Source organism: Dermacentor albipictus, chromosome 10 (genome assembly GCF_038994185.2).
Source record: "Dermacentor albipictus isolate Rhodes 1998 colony chromosome 10, USDA_Dalb.pri_finalv2, whole genome shotgun sequence".
NCBI classification, from domain to species: Eukaryota; Metazoa; Arthropoda; class Arachnida; order Ixodida; family Ixodidae; genus Dermacentor; species Dermacentor albipictus.
This window is the reverse complement of record NC_091830.1, coordinates 50,615,130-50,634,749: the sequence shown is the minus strand read 5'-3', so window position 1 is coordinate 50,634,749 and position 19,620 is coordinate 50,615,130. Positions and strand designations below refer to the sequence as shown.

Genomic DNA, 19,620 nt, shown 5'->3' with positions numbered 1-19,620 from the left:
GTAAATACTAAAACTTGAAAACTCTATTCATGGTCTGTGTTATTATGGTATCACATATCAATTTTATTTTCTTGTACTTGTTCTTGTAGTATATTAACGTTTGGTGCTGTTGCATAGCTTGTATTGTATCAGGTAACATGTTTCGCTGATAAGCTTGGACTAGTGCTGGTCTGCAGTAATGTATAATTAAATGAAAAAGCCTAAATAAATAATGGTACAAGCGTGTCTAAAGCCACGAACACGAGGTTTAGACATATGCAGGTAATACCGGTCGTTGCCATGGGAGCTCAACGATTGCAGTGCCCGTCTAGTAATTTTTGTAGGAAACGCTATGCACAGCATATGGCCTCCGAGATCTGCTGGCGCGGGAGAACCTGGCAGCGCGCGCAGCCTCGGAGGCCATGCACAGCAGCGCGTTCAGAGCCCAGTGGCGCCGCGAACAGGGACCTTGAAGTTGCAGTTGAATCGCCTCAGCCGCTTCCGTTCGTCTAAACGTGCAGGAAACGAGCACAGAGGTAATTTATTTTTTAATGAGATAGCACTGTACAGGACAATCACCAGTCTTCACTCGTGATGACAAAGAGCTACCGGTTGGGCGATCCCGCAGGCAAATGTAATCAAAGGCACGGGTACACCGCTTCCGATACCGTTTCGCAACACGGCCTTCCAATGGCTGTAATGTGACAGACGCACCAATAATGACAAAGTGAGTGTGGTGTTGGATAACCTACGTTGCGCGTCGAGCGAAGGTCGCTCTGCCATTTTACTGATGCGCTGTAATGGGAGCGGTGTATAATAGGCGCTATGGCAGGTAGATTTGATGGTGCATAAGTAGACAGACCCCCTATGGTCGTTACGGGCAGGTATAGTTCGAGTTAATAGACGAAGGCCATAAAGCGTTGGTAGTAAGGGCAGTTAGACTAGTTCAGGTAATGGTTCGTGTAATAGCGTCGTAATAGTTGACGGTAGACCCTACAAGAGGGAGGTGAAGGTCGCGAGGGCTAGAGCCATATGTACTGGCGTGGGGGGCGAGGGATAATAACCAAATGATGGGACGCCCCGATGCTATCGCATTAAAGTCGTCGACGTGTTGCATGAATACATATAACCTTTTGATGAAATGCCAATGACGCTACTGTCAAAATAGGACGTATGGTTTGGGCTGGCTGTAGTGCATAGGTGCGGGAGAACAAGATCTCGCGAAACATGGACGGAGCTCGTCATCATCTTATCGTTCTATAGTTACCGCGCGGTTCTTTTTTTACACTTGGAAGAAGCGCGGCAAATGTCTGTCTGAAGCCGTGACCGTTTTAACTAACAATCGTCCGCCATGCCGGCGAGAGTAGATCGGAGCATCGCGAAGGCCACTCGCAAACACAGCCTACACATACGAGGATCGAATGCAGCGACGGCGCATTGAGGTGAAGGTCTAAGCCGCAATCAAGGGTTCCGCGAGTGAAAAAACAATATGAGCACAGCGATAAACTTTCGCGTTGCCTCAGTGGAGAGTCCAGGTTGCCTCTAGAAAAAAAAAAAAAAGCGGCGAACCGTAAGGAAGACTGCGCTGTAAACTGCTACTGCCTTGTAGCCGTGAACGGCACTTGCCTCCTTTCGCCTGGAAACGCCGTCGCCATTAATCAGCAGGCAGGATTTCGTAGACAAGCACTGCGCGTACTTCGCCTTCTGACCGTGGCTTCCATTCGGACGTGCAGAATCGCTACGAAATGGCGTCAATTTTTCTCGCAGTGTTTGCCAAACTTACACCCGAGAACTAGTGTAGAGGAAGAAACTTCGTTCCGGTTCCTCGACCGGAAATAGTTCAAAATCAAATGCGGCACATATACTTCGCGGTGTGACCCCGACTTCGTTTCAGATGTATGCAGCATCTCTGTCAACTTATCACGTTCTTGGGGGGGGGGGGGGGGGGGGGGGGGAATTTCAGCTCCCGAAACCTCAAGACAAGTAAGAGACGATCAGTTTTGAAGCCGGTACCTTATCACCACTGATATGCTATGGATGTTTAAAAAAGAACGGTTTCTTTGTTTGTTTAAAAACTGTACAGTGAAATACCGAGAGCCTCATCTCTATGCACGTGAGCGAAGAAACGCTCTGCTCGTGTTTGTTATGGTAAACACCGCGTCGCACAGACACGAAGGTAGGATAACCTGTGGTGGATGGGCATGTTGTGCGTTCTCGATTTTCTCGTGACCTTGCGTTATTACAAACTCACTTCACTGATGATCCTAGTTGTCTGGTAACAACGCACCATTGTAGATTAAAGCAGTATCAATTTTCTCGAACGCCGACGGTAGGAACATGACTAACCCACTTCCACACGGTGCCATGTGCATCTTACTTTTTATTCAGTATGACTATTGTATGCAATCGGTTTTGTATTATTAACCGTTCCGTTTCAAAACATACGCTGCAATTGAAAGATAGAAAGAGAGGAAATCAGTAAGGAGGGGACAGAAAATTAGAAATGGAGGATTGGAAGCTGGGAAGGCAAGAGAAGAAGAAAGAACAAGATGACTCACTTCAGACCAAAGGAAAACGATGAAAAAGAAGGAAGAGTATGACAGTAACAAGTGAAAAAAATTAAAAAGGCTCTGTAGGTCACGCTCATGAAAGAACGGCGAAAATTAGAAGAAAAAAAGAGTATTTTCAAAATTAATTCAAGGCAATCTGCACTATGATGCAGTCGACGGGCCTCGGGAAAAACACTTGCGTCTTTTCCCCCGCCTATACATTACCGTCTACACACGTACATACATCTTCAGCACACAAGGACGACGCCATCTTTCAGGCGCGTTCCCGCGTTAGTGCCGCCGAGAAACGCATGGGGTCGCCCGCTTCTCTCACGACCTTCGAGGCTCCCGGGCGCAAATGTTCCGGGATTTACGACGCTGCGGCTCGCGGAGCCGAGGCTGGCCACATGTGCTCCATTGCTAACGGCATGAGACGAAACGAGAGAGGCGTGCTTGAGAACTGCTGCGGGAGGGGGGGGGTGGTGGGGGGGGGGGGACTCGTATCGTTTTACGGTGAAGCGTGTGCTCTTTGATAGTAGCGCCGTTTTTACTACGAGCGCTTTTATAGCTGTGGCGTCACGGAGTCACCGTGCGAGCGGCGGTCCCCCCTTTGAGGGCGAATGCTTCGTTGATTGACACTGCATGACACCTGCCAAATGTGACTGCCAAAGCGTTATTACCACTCCTACGCGATACAGGCCTCAATGAGACTCTGTGAACAACTGTTGTGCTTCTCCACTTTGTACGCCTGTATATGTCAATGTGCGTATGCTCTGTTCTTGTTTTTTTTCTATTCCTTTCTTTCATCCATCGTCATTTTAACTGGCGTAGCAAGACCTGCAACCCTGTCGCCTTTGGCTGTAGCCTTCCCAGACATCACTAAATTTATGTCTCTTGGTACACCTTCCATTCTGTACTGTTGAGCCCTCGGTTTTGATTCTCGGCTGTGGTCGCTGATTTACGATGACGGCGCAATTAAAAAGCAATAAGTATGTAAACGACTGTAACTGAGCGCCTTTGCCATCGTGCGGTCATATACTGCGCGAAGCAGTTAATCTGGTGTGATTGTTTTTACTCGTTTTATTCGTACGCACGCAAACGAATACATCTACGTTTCAAAGGCGCAGAATAGGTCCATATTATCAGTGTTTTATGCACTACAGCGTTTCGTACAACGAACTGGCTTCTCAGCGCCAGAGTATGGCCACAAATAAGTCTTTGAATCGCAAAATAGGGCCGACGTGCGTGACCTTGTCTCAGTAAACTGGCACTGAAATTACACTTGTTTCAGTCGTGCGTCGATCGAGTAAGCGAAGTTGCCTCGTGCAGCGTGTGTCTTTGATAAAGCGACCGACACGGAACATGTCTAACCTAATTGCGAGTTTAGATCGCTTAGACAATCGATCGTTCACGGAGGGAAGCCACAGGGACCCTGACCCAATTCGCTGTCTATATGCGAAAAAGATACAAGAGCGCCGCTATAGCTTCTAAATGCAGCTGGACCAGTGAGGCCAATTCTAAATTTATTGCAGTTCAATGTGTATGCAAGTCACGGCGCTCTCTTTTTTTTTTGCCCCTCATTGTAATTTCATTTATACTCCGTGTGCGCAGCAATTCCAACGAAATCTACAAAAAGACCGAATTATTGAATTCCTTTGTCGACAAGGCATTCCCGCATGCAGGGCAGTAAAGCACACTTCTTTTAGCCGAATGGTTTGATTACAGAACAAATTTAGAGGACGCTTGAGCTTCGAGTTTAAGAGTGGAACGCGATAGCATTCTAAGGTCCCTGATTGCTTCTTACGCCTCCCGACAACTGCAGTATGTAACCGTAATGTTTACCGGGAAACATTCACGGCGAACGCAGTGCACGAAGGCGAGCGGGCAAGCTTTGGGGTAGAAACGCGGCCTCTTGCGTGGGCGGCAGATGCGGGGAGGCGAGCGCCATCTGGATGGTGTTACTGCAAGAAACCAAGCGGGCCTCGCCCCTCTATGAATGGTAGAAACGCTGGAATAGGGGTTTATGTTTGAGATTCCGTGTAACAGAACTACGTTTTCTGGTATATTTAAATGACAATCCGACGCTGTCACACCTGCAGTTTGTGTTTAGGTTGTACTTTGCGATTTTTCTAAGGCATCTTAGACTGAGGAATTCAATTAGTTCAGTAACGCCTCTGCGCCACCCGGAGGTCCTGCGTGGTTGTAGCTCGAAATGATTTTTCGCCAAACGACGTCCGACGTCGACAACGAATTTTCTGCGACACGGTGCCCTTAACGCTTTAAAAACAAATCTGTTCCGTCGGTGATGTTTCACACAATGCTAGACTGATTATATAAACTGCTCATTCCCAGAAGCAAGGTCAGAAACTTTGAATGCTACCGCTGCGGATGTCCTGGTTAACGACTCTGTTCTCTACGAAATTACACAATCAGACAGTTAACGATACTAAAATGTTTTCCCTGCAACATGTACGCCACCAAGCGCACCATTCCTTTACCGAAGCGAATAGCTTACTTGAAGCATTTGGCTATTCGCATACTTTGAAACTAATCGCCGATGGTTTTTATGCACTATTTCTTTTTGTTCTTAAAAAGCTACATTTTGCTCTGCACAAATGCGGACATAACTAACAGGCCCAGGATGCGCAAAATGCGCGACACCGAGCTGTCATTTCAATTTTACTACGCCTGTCGAGAATGCATGGCGCGCACTGCCCCATTCAGTCGAAATTGTGGCAACAAAAAGAGTATGCAAGAAATACATTGTCCGCTGCGATGTTGCAATGTCACGCGTCTATGAGCGACGCGAGATACAGAATAACGATTAGCTGAAGTAAACAAGAAAGATGAAGACTAACAAAAGCTCCGACAAGGCCGTGGCTCCGCCCTTCCGACTCTTCCCCATCGAGCCTATGCCACCTCGCCTGGATCCCATTATGCTTTGTCCCCTTTTCCCGCGTCGTGACAAAGCCCGTCCAAACGTTGCACCCAACACCTACGACGTCCCGTCCGACTTTTTCCATTACTGCACGGCGGTGTGCCCGTCATCTTCGCGCGTCTCGGTGCCTACTGTTCGCTGGCTGGCCGCATCGATCCAGGACACGGGCTCGTCCCGATCGGTACACCTCAGCCCATTAGTTCCGTGCACTGCATCCCCAGGCAGGGACCAGTGTTCCCCGAAACGAAGGAGAGGAAAATGAAAAATGTGGGGCTGCGGCCACCAGCCCAACATCTTGCATCGTATGCAAGACGCAAGGTTGCTGAATTGTTATTGTTTCATTTGCTTACTTTAGAGGTGTTTTACGAGTGCCATATGTTATACTCGTTGTCCGAAAATGGTTATTTCTATGTACATTCACCCAAATGTAATTTCTAGTCAAGATGCCGTGGTGTCGACTGCGAAAAGGCCTGGAGCCTTCGTTAAAATGTTCCCATAGCTCTTAGTGTCTGTCTTTCTTGTGGGGAAAGGAAATAAAAATGAAGTGATAGTGAAAGTATGCGCGTATCATGCGCGTATCTATGCACTGTGCTTGATTCTAGTGTGGAATGTTTTTTTTTTTCGGCGCTTCTGAACACTGTAACCTGTGTCTCGTGCCTCGTCTCGCACGTCTCATTCAGCCGTCTCAAAAAGTCACGATAACGGTTGCTCTCGTACCACGTGGCATTGGGCACTCCGTATCGGAACTATTGTTCTGCTCCGATTCCCAGTCAGAATTCTTGCAAAACTATGGGCCGGTCTGACCTAGGCTTCATCCGAGGTTTCTCAGGTCGGACGTCGTGGCTGGTGAAAACTCGTGGCTGAGTGGTAGCGTCTCCGTCTCACACTCCGGAGACCCTGGTGCGATTCCCACCAGCCCATCTTGCGAGATGTTTTTTATTTATGAAGTGCCTTCTGGGATTTATCGCTCACGGCCAACGCCGCTGACGCCGACGACATCGGCTTTTCTGCGACACGAGCTCCTTAACGCTGTCGCGTTAAAATGAACGGCTCTCCAGCGGCCCGCTCTTCCACTCGCCCGCCCTATCCTCTACTGGTCTGACACGTCCGCGATGTGCTTGGCAAAAAAGATGGAGTCATATAAGCACCGGGTCTGCCGTTCTCATTATAATGCTATAGCATTCACATTCTCTGGTCTTCCGCTTGTCGAGGTGCTTGTGTTGACAGCCCGTTTTATTTTTTCTGAGTAACCTAAAGAACATTATTCGGATGTATATGAGATTCCGGTTGGGTTTGTTACAAGAAAGAACTGTTTCGTATCATTCGGACTAAGACGGTGTGTGTGTGTCTTCGCAGTAATGCTTGTTGTTCGTATCTAGGAGCATTAACTCTATCTGTACTCTACGATATTTATGCGGCAGCTTTATTTTTTCTATTCGCACTGCTCTTTCCATTACGTATGACTGAATGATAAATGACAGCAGTATACGGTGGCTACTGAATGGAAGTTTCCTAAAGCAGCACATTGCATTCATGTCTTTCAGAGAGATGAAATATGTCTTGCTTACTTGTCCCTTTTTGTGATCATTACTGTCGTGACGTTCGGTCTGTGCGAGAGTGTTATTATCCTCCCACTTACACGAAACGGAGGCCGATAACAAAAGAAGAACATTTGGAGGACGCTTAAGCTTCGCCTGGAACGCCATAGCATTCAGAGACCCCTGACTGATTTTCATGCATCCCGGCAACTGCAGAATATGTAACCGTAAAGTTTACCGGGAAACGCTGGAGGTGAACGCTGTGCACGAAGTAAAGCTGTCTCGTAGAAACGCGGCCTCTTGCGTGGCTCGATCTCCTGTTATTGTTTCGTGCTTTTAATATTTCAGTCTGAGAATAACTGACGTAAAAGATATCCGCTGTCGGTGTTTCTTTTCATTACACTTGTTTGTGAGCTGTCGTTCTCAAATTTCCGAGAAATAACTTTGTAAAGAATGAAAGACAAGGTATGAACCACTTTGGTGGTAGACGAGTGGTTGGGTATGCCTAATTTAGAATTTGGTGCGAAATTTGCAAAACTTTTGTTCGTTGGAAACTAGAACTATCAGGTGTGTGGGATTCATTTACAGAAAGTCTTATTAGTCGCCTTGAAGCTGTGTAGAATCGTAGCGCACACTTCATTTTTGAAGCGAAAAGCTTCACTACGCTAGTCAACACCGCGCTTCGCGCGAGCCGGCGTACGCTCACACTAGCGGGAAAGCGCACAACGCAGGACGTTTCCCGCACGCCGCTTCCCGCACAGACCGGTTTTTCTCCCGCAGACAGGCTGCTCTGCCGTCCCGCAGAGCGATGGGTCCTGTACCTATTTTTGCCGTGCCGCTGTCGAGAACAGCCAATGGGGGCCGACCGTGAACCGTGACGTCGGTCCCTGTTCAGTGACCCCGTCGGCGGAGGCAGGAGGCTGCGCGCGTGCTGCGGGACACTCGGCTGTTGCTCGGCGCGCTGTCCTGTGTGTTCCTGCCTCGAGGGTCCTCCCTCAACGCCTCCTCTCTCTACATCCCAAGAACCGCAGCGAGAAAACGCGCGCAGTGTGATCGTCATTCCGAGCAGCTGCGACGCAGCGGCGTCGTTTACGCTGTGCCGCTGCGGGAAGTCTCCCGCTAGTGTGAGCGCGCCTTAAGCGTGTTCGGAGTCGGCGCAGGTGGCCACTGCCGCGCGCTATGCGTGATCGTTTGACGTTCGCCGCAAGCGCGTTTATCGCGGAGGCCGACTAAATAACCGCTTGCCAGAGAATAGGCGTGCGCATTCAACAGGGAAGGAGAAGAGAGTGATACTACCGATACAGAGAGCTGCGCTCATGGCTGTACAGAAATCGCAAGACAATGTGCCCAACAATGATGAATAAAGAAGTTTAATAATCCTGCATAACTTATGGGATATATATCATTGATAAGCAATTTGTATGACTACACAAGGCACACGTATAGCATAACCGTAAGTTAACCAAAGCATATCCATAAGTGAAACTGTAAGCATAACCGTAGGCTAAATCATAAAGCATAACCATAAGCTAAACCATAAGCCTATCCATAACTTAAACCATAAGCATATCTATAAGTTAAACCACCAGCATATCCATAGGCTTAATCATAAAGCATAACCATAAGCTAAACCGTAAGCATAACCATAGGCTAAATCATAAAGCATAACCATAAGCATCACCGAACTTTTTCGCTTCGAGATATCCAGGCTTAACCTTAGCTAAACCCCAGCTATTTCTTTTTGCATATTTTTATGATATGCATGCAAGGAACCTCGGGGGCCGCTCCGCTCCTATTAAGACAGACCTCAACCGGCAGCTGCAAAACCCTATCGCGTTGAAAAGGGTTTGTGTTTGAGTTTCCGCGCAACAGATTTATGTTTTCTCGTATATTCAAATTACAATCCGACGCTTTCATGTCTGTAGGTTGTGTGTAAGTCATACCTTACGATATTTTCTACGCATTTTACATTGAGAACTTCAATTAGTTCTGTAATGTCCCTGCGCCACATGGAGGGCCCCCGTGGTTGGGTATATGTGGTTCAACATCTATTTTGCCGAAGCGACGTCGGACGCGGTACGCCGGCACCAGATTTTCTAAAACGCGAGGCCCTTTACGCTGTCGCGTTAAAATTACATCACTCATAATAAGCAGCACCACCGCTAATGATTAAGGATATACTGAAGTTAAAAAGTATACAATTTACAAAGTACTTCAGGCGTAGTAACAAATCACTACGGCATGATTGCAAGGTACACAATATGCACATGAAAAAAGTATTTTTTTTAATCGGAAGACACCTAAGCACTTATGCGTTGTGAACGCGAAAGCATTACTGTCTAATGAACGCTGCTGAGCGGTCCTTCGACTCATGAACACCTCGCGGGAAAGCGAGCGCGTTGAGACGATTGGTGCGTTTCGATTTGAACTTACCGAGACGCAGTTAGAGCGCAGGCGAGAGCTCGCCCAAAAAGGAACACCCGGGTAACTCAAGCTATCAGAGAACAGCGTCTGCACGCGGCGCTGTGTCTGCGTATCGGCTCCGTCGAGGTCAGTCGAGGCGCACTGCTGACGTGGCGTCGCGGCGACGCCCTCTCCCTTCACGCAACACCTGGCGCGCTATCGCGGCAGCAGGTGTTCCGATTTGTCCGCACTGCTCTGTCGAGGAATGCTCGTGACATGTCGTTGCAACCAATGGGAATTTAGGCACCGTTTCGCTGCTACAGACGACGCCGACTGTTTCGCTAAATGGGCCATTAATGCTTTCGCACACAAAAAGTCAATGTTCAAGCTCGAAAACCGATCTCAAGAAGTATCCCTTGACAACATTATTGAAGTTCGTAGACCTCTTTTTTTTTTCTTTTACGATAGCAATTATATGGACACTGCGCATTTTTGCCGCCGTCGTCGCCGTGAGGGTCCGTACATATTTAGGTATATGTATGCTACATGCGGCACAGCAAGGCTGTTGCGTCGCTGGCTGCTTCGCAGCGGCAAGATGTTTCGCCACAGTTGTAGCCGTAGCAAAGGGTCAAGCTTATGTAGTCGGCAATTGGAGGCATTTCGTTTGAGAAATCTTGTAATTTTTTGCGTGCGAGCAGACGGAGCTCCCTGGCAGCGTCCGTCCTCACCAAAGGTATCGGACGCGTCCGGGTGTCTTTGTGGGCAGACCGGGCAGCCCTATCAGCAAAGTCGTTGCCGACGATGCCACAGTGAGCAGGAATCCGCTGAAACATTACGATGTGACATATTTCCAGGGCATGGTGGTGTAGAGAGAGAGACAGAGAGAGAGAGAAATAGAAGACAAGAATTTCTGTAATGTCGGATATCATCTGCTCGTATGTTCCATGATGCACGGCAGACTTGATGCTGTGTGGAGCTGCCTTAGAATCACAAAATGTGACCCGTTTCTGTGCCGGCTCTTCGGTGACAATGAACTTGGCGCCAAACTGGGCCGCCACTAGGTAGTTGCCGCTATTCAATTAATCTTATTGAGGCCAACGTCGGTGTCACTGGGTATTGGCGGCGAGGAGTTACGGAGTCGCCATCTATCGGAAGCGCCTCGCTGGCGTAGTATGAGGGATCACGTGGCGCGCTCCTCATAGGTTTTGCTGTCAGCGCTCACTGAAAACACCACGCGCGAGCTCTCCTGGACATTTCTGTAAGTACATTCGAAACGAGAGAAGTTTCTTACTGTCTAAATAATAATCTTGGGCAAACTGAAAGCACACAGTCGTTTACAGACGCTATCTCTTTACCGAATACGTACAGTGAACGCCACTGCGCGCGGTCACCGCGATGGCGTCTCCCGAACCGCCTTCTTGCGTGAAAGGTAGGTAAAGCTGAGAGCGAACTATGTGAAATATGTTCTTATAGTGTTTGTATAACTAAATGGAGCGTAATAGAATGAAGCCTCAATGCAGCGATCGCGCAGATTCGCAGCGACCGACTGCGCGTCTGCATGCTTGTCCGCGCACTGTTTCGCTTTCTCCGCGCGGGCGTTTTCGCACCGTGCCATGAGCTTTAGGCAGCAGAATATGTGCATTGGCAGTATACAAACAACCATTGTTGCGTGGGTGCTATCAGAGCTGTTCAAAAATAATTTCATTGTAGAGACTTCGACGCCTACGGGGACTGTGATGTGCCGTCGCGACGATTCAATCTTTTTTTTTTATTTCTTCTAACTTCTTTGGCCTTTCAATGCTATTTTTCGAGTTGCGTCGCACTGTATGTTTATCGGTGTTCTGAACGTGCAATTTCCCGCTGCTCCTTTTTTGTAATCCAGTGCATTAATTCATAACACAAACATGACCATATGCCATGCTTTTTTTAAATGTGCTTCTTACCGCTGCCTTTCCACTCCACTGAACTTGCCAGTATCTATAGCACCGACAAGTTCATAGACCAAACCGTCATGACATTAGTCGGGCAGCGGACTCGGGCGAGCGTCTCAGTGCGCGTTTTCAGAACATCGCAGACCGGGCGCCGTAGCAGAAATCTTCCTCGCGTCTGTGCTTGCTGCATACCCGAGTTGTAGCCGATGACTGTTTGCCGGTTTTATGTTTCGCGAGCCAAGCTTCACACAGCTCCTTGTCCTGCGGCTACGTGTGAATAAGGCTGACACCGGCCTCCGTTACGTGCGTCCGGCCCTGCGGCACCGAGCAGTAGCCTACCATGTTGCGCGCCTTCAAAGGCAGCCACTACCTATTATTAATGCTTTCAAGCGTTGTAAAGGAGACACTCGAAGCGGGAAAATTTTGCCACTAAATGAGGACCGCAGCGTACGAGGGAATTTAAACTCGTTTTCAGCTCGCTTCGGCGCGCCCGAAGCAGCCGACGCGGCCGCTATGTCCACGTGATCCCTCCTCGCACGTCACGCCGACGGTGGCGCCAGCTTTTCCAGTGGTGGAGCTCGAGGCCAATAAGCCAATGGGTGTAGGCGGCTCTTCAGTGAACCTCCTTGACGTCAACTTAGGTCCCGGGGTATGTGTCACTGGGTATCTGCCGCTCTTCAACGAACCTTCTTGAGGCCAACTTTGGTCATTTGGTACACGCAGGTGCGTGTGCGCTGCTATTCAATGAACATCTTTGACGCCAAATTGGGTGACTATTCGCTACTTATCATGTTCTAAATCCCCTTTTTCTTTCTGGTGATTTGGGGTGTAAGGCCTGTATTAGTCTAAACCTTGTGAACCGCGATGACAGTGCTGTGTGACATATAAACGAGCACTAAGAGGAAACCTTTGTCTCGCTTTTGTTTCATTATTGCGCACTTGTCGACACAGTAATTGCGCCATGGAGCTTCGTCGATCCTCTTCGAAAGCGCGACAAAATAGCGCGACCTCTTTATGGAGACCAGTTCGAAACGCGCACTCAACCCAGCACGCCTTCGGATGTGAACAGGGAGGCTATTCACGTCACCGAAACCTGAGGTGGCAGTGTCTCTGTACCAGACGCCAAAAGCCGAGACCATTCAACACTCAGCGGGACGAGAGAGGAGGGCGGGTTGCCCTTCGTTTCCAAAAGAAGCGCACACGCAGCGACACGGTCATTGTATGGCCTTCAACCAGGGCACCCAGTTGAATAAAGTCCTTTTGATTATTTTTTCTTTCGTTTCTTTTCGGTTTGTGTGTGCGTGTGTGTACCCTTTTCACGTCCGAACCCGCGTTGCATTCGCTGCAAGTTGTCTAAAAGGCGCTGTAAATGACTCTTTGCGGCACACGTGAGGAACTCGGGCCACGTATCCGTAATTATCGTCTCGACAGCCAGTTAACCAAAGTGAAAACGCCCAGAACTGAAGACTTTTTCCTATCGGTGCTCTGACCGCGCAGCGCTTCCAAGGTGTTCCCGAGCTCTGCGCCTTGGGGCCAAGCTCGTACGCTGCACGTAACTTGCCCGAAAACTGTACCGCGCGCGCGCGCTCGCTCTGTTGCCACTGGCTGGTCGCGTTGTCGGCAGCGTCACCTTCCCCCTCTCCCGTTTCCGTCCCGTTTCCGTCCAGGAAGCCGGTGTCACGCGAGCGAGACGCATCGATTTCGCGACGCATTCGGCCTCTGTCCAGAGCCTCTGCGTGGTGCCGCGCGGCAAAGCTAGCCCGCGAGGGAAGCTTGCGGGGTTTCCAGGCAAAGCGGGCAGGCAGGCTTGCTGCTGCTGCTGTAGCGACCGTTGGCGCAGTGTCAAAGGCGTGTCTTGTTGTGTTGCCCACCTTGGGAGTCCCGGACGCGGCAGGACAGGCCCGCAAATACGCGAGACGAGAGACGGAGGGAGGGAGGGGGGGGGCTAAGTTTGGCGCCCGCTGTCGTATCGTGGCGACGGCTGCATTTGCTCGGTCGCGATTGGAAAGGTGCGATCGAATAAACGCGAGCTAGGCGCGGAAGTGGGTCGCACTTTGGGGATCGTTGCAAGGCCGTTGAAAAGGCAAGAGAAGCGCTTAGGTGCTGCTCTTCCTGGGCGTTGCGTGGCGCTCAGTTTGTCGAGAAGTAGAGGGGAGAAAAAATGGCTGTGGCTTAGCTAAGGTTAAGCCCAGGATGCGAAGCACACTAGCCTTTATTTTAGTTGCTGAACCACTGTTTAGCCTGGTGAAATGCTGTTGCTTGGCTATATTTGGTTCGGCTAGACGAAGAAACAACTCATGCAGGCGAGCGCACGAGCTGAGACCCGCCTATGTAGCTACGCGGCCGCAAGCGAGCGCACGAGTTGAGCCTCCGCTTTTGCAGCTGTTATGACGTCATATGGTAGCTACGCGGCCGCGCGCGGCGCAGCAAGGAATAGCGTGGTTGTGCGGCTAGTATGCTGCGCATAAAAAAAGAAGTGCCGCTTTGTGGCACCTGTTTTGACGCCTGATTAACGAGTCAGACTAACCTCAGGTTAAAGGACTTCCCGCAAGGAGTGCTGCCTTGTGATAGCTATAATAATTGTTCATATGGAGCTGCCACTGTTTTTTCTTTTTCTTTTTTCCTTTGTATAGCAGACCACAGAAGCTCTCGAAGAACGGAATTTCTTCGCAACATTCTCCGAAAATAATTACGTTTAGGCGAATGCAGTGAACAGGAACATGTATAAGTGCACAGGTCTTGCGGGCTGCAACTGCTGCGTCTTTCGATTTGACCGGAGTCACATTGTCGGCGAAGGAACTTCGATTCCCATCTCGTTGAAAGCTTTCGCGGTTAAAAGCATCTGACACCGCTGCTATTTTTTTTTACACAGATGCAAGCACCTAGGAACGCCTCCTTTCTCTCTGTCTCGTTCTCCTTCTTCAATTCTTGCTTTTTTTTCTTTTTGAATATAATCGTCTCACGACGTCTGGTTTGTGCCTGTTGCGTCGTCAGCTATAGATTTCACGTTGCGTTCTTTCTACGCATTGTCGCTTTTGCAATGAATGCTGTGCCTTGTTGCTTGTGGTGGTGGTGGTGAACTTTATTGAAAAGGGGAAGGGGAAAGGGAGGGAGGTTGCTGAGCGAGCGGGCTCAAGTACAGCCCTGGGCCTGCTTGGCCTTCTCCGCCCAGTCCACTAGTTCAAGCTGTCGGCCGACGTCCCCGGAACTGAGCCAGGCTGTCCAGTCAGTCTCGCTGCTGACGGGGGATGAGAAAACGGGAGTGAGCTGCATTCCCACATTATGTGTGTGCGTGTCCCTGTGTGCGAACAGAGCCTACATTGGTCGCTTTCCTTGCCCCCCTGTGATTTTGTTAATGTACTTTGGGTGTGGGTATGTGTTTGTCTGGAATCGGCTAAACGCGCCCGCTTGTATTTTATTGAGTTGCTTGGCCGGTGGTGACCCGCCCTGGTTGCTCAGTGGCTATGGTGTTGGGCTGCTGAGCACGAGGTCGCGGGATCGAATCCCGGCCACGGCGGCCGCATTTCGATGGGGGCGAAATGCGAAAACACCCGTGTGCTTAGATTTAGGTGCACGTTAAAGAACCCCAGGTGGTCGAAATTTCCGGGGTCCTCCACTACGGCGTGCCTCATAATCAGAAAGTGGTTTTGGCACGTAAAACCCCAAATATTATTATTATTGGCCGGTGGTGGAAGTGCTGTGTTTCCCTAGCCACTGCTACCACTAGCACTGTACTAGTACTGCACTAGCCACTAGCACTGTACTTGAGCACGGGGTACGAGATTCAGCTCTCGGCTGAGGAGACGAAATTTCAGCGAGCGCGATGCAAGAAGCGCTCGTCTACCGAGAGTCGAACCTTGGTAAACAGGTGGTTTGATTGTATGCCTGCGCAGCAAACAAACATGGAAAAGCAAAAAAAAAATGAACACGCATGCGCCGTACTTCCAACTGGTTGTGGATGTATTTTGTGTGTTCTATCTTTCTGTTTGCTGCGCTGTCATGTATTCAAACCTGCACTGTCAACTCGGCTAAACTTTCACCTTCTCAAAAAATGCAATTCGGAAGTTGACGCCTGCTGGAACCTCAACCATAGCCAAAGTGTTGCTTTGAAGCACAGTGTGAGACCGGGCTATTTGCTTTGAAATGTAAAAGAGGAAAAAAACAAGACTCTAGAAAAAAAAGGAAATGTGTTTACAGTAAGTACGCAACGTTCTTAGCTTGCCACGCACTCCTGTTAGCGCAAGCCACAAATCGGGGTTTTTTTTTTTTTTGCTCTGAGGTTTTGAAAGGCTCGACAGCGCTTCAGCTTTTCTTCGCCTAGTTATTCGCAAGAGCTTAACGATACCGCGTTGGACGCCACCGTACGCGCTCTTTTGCGTCTTTCTTTCTTTCCTTGCACGTGCCCACGCCCAAGCTGAAGCCATGCGCGTGCCTCTTTTTAATTAAGGATTTCTCTTGCGCTGTGGCTCTTTCGTTTCCTTAGTATTCTTTTCTTTATAGGCTATTCTTTCTTTCTTTCTTCCTTCCTTTCTTACTTTCTTTCTTTATTTGTTTATCTGTTCATTTATTTATTGTTCAGGCGGCACTGCTCTTACATTTACTCTCTCCTAACGCGACAGTGCCACCTAGCAGTGGCCGGCGTCGCGCTAGCCTGGAAGACCTCCAAACGAACGGGGCACGGGGAGGCTGCGACATGTCGCCCATAGCTCGCCCTCACGAAGACATTGCTCTCGTCTGCCGACGTCCACATCTAAACAAGCAGTGCGTCCCAGTTTCGTCTCTTTTTTTGTCGCTTCCCTCTCTCCTAACTGTTCTCGCCGTGCCAGTCGTTCTTCCTCCCTCTTCCCCAATCTTAGTCAGCGCGTTTAAGCAAGCAAACTTTCGAATGTCGTGGGTGTATATCCTTCCTGTGCACAGCGAGCAGGCGTGCCTCGTTGAGGGGGGACACCCGTCAGAGTCGAGGTTCCCTCGAGTAGTGCGGCTCGAGGCCTTCCAGGACCCTCCCGTCGTTTTGTTTGTTGCCGCTGTCTGGGCTTGCGTCTTCGTGAAGTGGTTCTCTCTCTCTGTCTCTCTCTCTCTCTCTCTCTCTCTTCGTGAGGCGGCGCTCAAGTGGGTGTTGCCCCGGCGGGAGCTCTTCCATTCATGCAGTTCCTGTCTGTGGTGGTGCATTCGGTTACACCCGGGGACTCCGCGACAAAGAGCTAAAGCTGGCATTGAAAAGGAATATCATGTTTATAGGAGGCTATAAGAGGTTGTCGGAAAAAGAAAAGGACCAATGCCAGGAGTGCAAGGGCCCACTGCAAGGACGTTGCAGTTCACGAACCAGCCGGCCGTGACGTAATACATTTTTACAGCGTTCTCTCGGTTCCACTCAATGGCTTATCCGAAGGAAAGTCAGCATCGCAATTTAAAGCAAACCTTCCGGCGATGGCTAGCTCGCAGCAGCGAACGCCGATCTCGAAGGAAACGATTTTCGCTACTCCAGACACCGGAAGCAATCGAAGCAACTGGAAACACCTAATGGCAGCCATGTTGCAGAAATTGATAACCTGTTATAACAGCTTTTTTTCCCACGGATTTGTTTCGGTTCTCGTGCGTCGGGACGTCCTGAAGCAGAATGTGGTCACGCGGGAGCTCGACATTGCGACGTCCTGTCACTCGCCCCGGCTCACTGCATCCACTGGGACCTCGCTGGGACCCCTGCCGTTGTGATACCCTGTGCACTGGCCGATTTAGGCAGCTCTGCCACCGACGAATGAACAACGATGCGCCTATCCCAAACGTGGCTTTCGCCATGGCCGCGATAAGTGCTTCGCTAACCTAACTCTACGTGTACGTTTCGCGTTATCGTTGCGCACGGAGGGCGCATTCATCGCCATTCGTACGACGGCTGTGTGTTGAAAGTCAGCGCATTTGCGTATTCCTGTCTGCGCGAGCGCTGTCAGCCGCTCATCGATTAGACCACGCGCCTGCGAGCGTCCTTGGCCTTCGGCCTCAATCGGGTACGGCGGCCACACCGGCAGGTTCTACCGGCTTCCTTGCGTTCTCTGGTCAGCCTTGAACGCACTAAGAGGATCATCGTCGACATCGCATACTTGGTTTGTTGCCGTTGAACGTCGCTTCTTCTTTTCTTTTAAGGGTGAAGCCCTTCTTGAATGACTTCTGGGGTGTTACGTGCGAAAACCGCGATTTGATTATGAGGCAACGCCGTAGTGGAAGGCTCCTTGTTCGTTTTGACAACCAGGGGTTCTTTAACGGGCTCCCAGTGCACGGGACACGTGCGTTTTTTTTTCGTTATATCTTTTTTTTTGCATTTCGCCCCCATTGAACGCGGCTGGTATTTAGGCACCGCGACCTCGTGCTTAGCAGCGTAACACCATAGCCGCTAAGCCATCGCGCCGGGTGAAGCCTTTCTGAGTGAATTACCACCACTTTTCCGTATCGGGTATCTTTCTGGCACCTTTCGTGGACCCATTCCGGAGGTAGGGCAGCTTAGAAATGTCGGCGGATAGGTGCTACTAGGTATGTGCCCCTGTTACCACTTGTCGCCATGATGATACGCATATATATATATATATATATATATATATATATATATATATATATATATATATATATATATATATATATATATATATATATAAGTGAATAAATAATAAAAAAACAATTGCCTTTAAGAGTGAAACGCGATAGCATTCAAAGATCCCTGACTGCTTCTTACGCCTCCCGGCAACTGCAGCTTATGTAGTAGCAACCGGGAAGCTCTGGCGGTGAACGCTATGCACCAAGAGTCGAGCGGCCTCTTGGGTGGGCCGATCCCAAAGGCGCCAAAAAAAATTCCATCAGTTTCAGATTTCTGTTATTGTTTCGCACTTTTAACATTTAAGTCTTCGAAGAGTTGACATAAAAGGCATGCGCTGCCGGTGTTTTGTTTCATGGCATTTGTTTTTGGGCTGTCATACTGAAAATTCCGAGGAATAACTTTGTCAAGAACGTAAGACAACGTATGAGAAAGTTTAGTGATATAAAGGTCTAGCAATATAAGCCGCACATACCGCATGTCGCAAGCAAAGCGTGGCATACACATATGTATAAATGTATGCTGAAATATATGCGAAAATATGCGGCTCGCGGACATCTCCGCCGACACCGACACCGGCGTTTCTGCGACATGGAGCCCTTAACGCTCTCGCCTTAAAGTGTCCGACGGCAGGATTTGAAAACAAGCCCGACGCTTTAACCATTAGGCCACAGTATAGAACATCCTTTAAAATTTCCCGCTTGCAAGTCAGCTCGTTCATACAGCTTGGCGCGTTTTCTGAACGCTGCTGGATTCCCCGCCGGTGTCCTGCCGGTTTCATATCGTGTACCTTCCCGCCAATACTTCGAAGCCTGCAACGCCATTGGCGGCGCTCTTCTTCACACCATCGTTGTGAGATGCCTGGTAGCTGCCAGGGCACTGTTCATTCTGCACAGCCGGAGTTGCCTTGTGTGATGTGTCGCGGCAATCTCTCTGTTAGGAGTAGTCGAAAGACTCTGTTTGGGGGAGTAGAAACACTCGGTTTGAAGAAGTAGAAGTACTCGGTTTGGAGGAGTATAAGTACTTGGTCTGGCGGAGTACAAACACTTTTGGGGTGTACTAGCTAGTGCCCTTGTGGGGAGAGAGTATTAGCACTCTGCAAAAGTGTACCAGCACTCACTTGCGGTGGAGTAATAAAACTCTGTCAGGCGGAGTTATTCTGCTCTCTCGCAGTGCCAGTCGATCTACTATGGAAAAGGGAGTTAAACATGGAACAAGCAGATACTCTCTCATAGAGAGTCCCCGGAACTCTCTTTGTTTCTGGGGTGAGCAGGTCGTACTTTTGGCATGTAAACTCCGTAAATTACTAAAAATTAACCCGTCATCTTACTTCACGTTATAGACCGCCATAAAGAAAATAGTTCAGCCAAAAAATGTAAGCTGATCCCGAAGATAATGCAATCTGTTTCGAGATATTAATTTTCAAGGTGCCCGTCGAAATGCATTGGCTTTGCAGGAATACTTTTCTGCTTCAACGAAAAAAAAAAAAAGGCGTTTGCTTAAAGAAGTGTAACAACGGTGCATTTTTACCGCAAGTTTGCGGCACGTATGTCCACACCGGTGTCATCCTCAGAATTCGTGCCAAGTCTATATGCCTTGCATATTCACTAGCGAATATTTGTGAATTGAAATATCTGCCTCATGTGCCTAAAGTAATTAATTTATAAAGGTAATTACCGAAACTATGTCTATTACCCAATTA

At 49.1% G+C, this 19,620-nt stretch overlaps 1 protein-coding gene across 3 annotated transcripts in view; it reads left to right on the top strand.

Moving 5' to 3' along the window:
- LOC139050435 (excitatory amino acid transporter-like) overlaps positions 1 to 19,620 on the top strand; it is a 217,440-nt gene that overhangs the window by 126,724 nt on the left and 71,096 nt on the right. The window lies entirely within an intron of this gene.